This window comes from Rhinopithecus roxellana, chromosome 9 (assembly GCF_007565055.1).
Source record: "Rhinopithecus roxellana isolate Shanxi Qingling chromosome 9, ASM756505v1, whole genome shotgun sequence".
In the NCBI taxonomy this organism is placed as follows: domain Eukaryota; kingdom Metazoa; phylum Chordata; class Mammalia; order Primates; family Cercopithecidae; genus Rhinopithecus; species Rhinopithecus roxellana.
The window spans coordinates 74075784-74076593 of NC_044557.1; the positions used below are offsets into that span (position 1 = coordinate 74075784).

An 810-nucleotide genomic window follows, 5' to 3' on the forward strand; every position below is an offset into this window, starting at 1 on the left:
AAACCTCACTATGACAGATAAAACAATAACCATTCATGAAAAACTCTCCTCCCTAATTAAAAAAAAAAATCTTACATTTTCAAAGCATAACCCATCAGGCAAAGAAACTGATGAATTTAATTCCATTCAAATAAAATATTTCTTTCAAAAAGGTTAATAGTTAATAGACAAATGGCAAAATAACAGAAGAGATTTGCAATCTTAGAACCTACTAAGGTTTTACGATTTCTTAGTCATTAAAATATCTTGTCTTTTCAAAAAATTATTTAGTTTACCAAAGCTTTTAAAATGGAATTTTATTCTTTTACCATAAATGCATATTATTTTATCATTTTAAAATGATTATTGCAAGATAGGTTGTATGAATGTATAATACCAGTGGAGAAAATAAACATTGTGTTTTAAACTGATAAGAAGAGATACTACACTTGATCTTAGCCAAAAGGCTGAGATGCAATTAACATTGTATTTTATAGAGTGTGGTTCAATAGCCATTCCCATTAGAACCTGAAGAATTGGTTAAAGCAGATTCCCAGTTCTACACCAGCTCTATGTAAATTCACTGTGATATTAGATAGTTTTCTCCCATGCTGTAGGAAGTGAGGTTTGTTCTTTCTCCTAGCTATCACTGTAGTGAGTAAGATTAGTTTCTTCCTAGGAGACTCTATAGGGATGTACAATTTCTTACAAAGGTTGATTCTAAAATTTGTTCTGCAAAAATGTTTACCATTCTTTAGTTACTTGCAGTTATTTTCATGGTAGTTTAATTGTATTTTCTCTGTAGAGGAGGTACAGTTGATTTTATGGAAC

The 810-nt window shown here is 29.9% G+C and overlaps 1 pseudogene; it reads right to left on the minus strand.

Annotated features, from left to right (window-relative positions):
* Nucleotides 1-352: 352 nt before the first annotated feature.
* Nucleotides 353-458, minus strand: LOC115899850 (annotated as a pseudogene).
* Between the last annotated feature and the right edge of the window lie 352 nt (nt 459-810).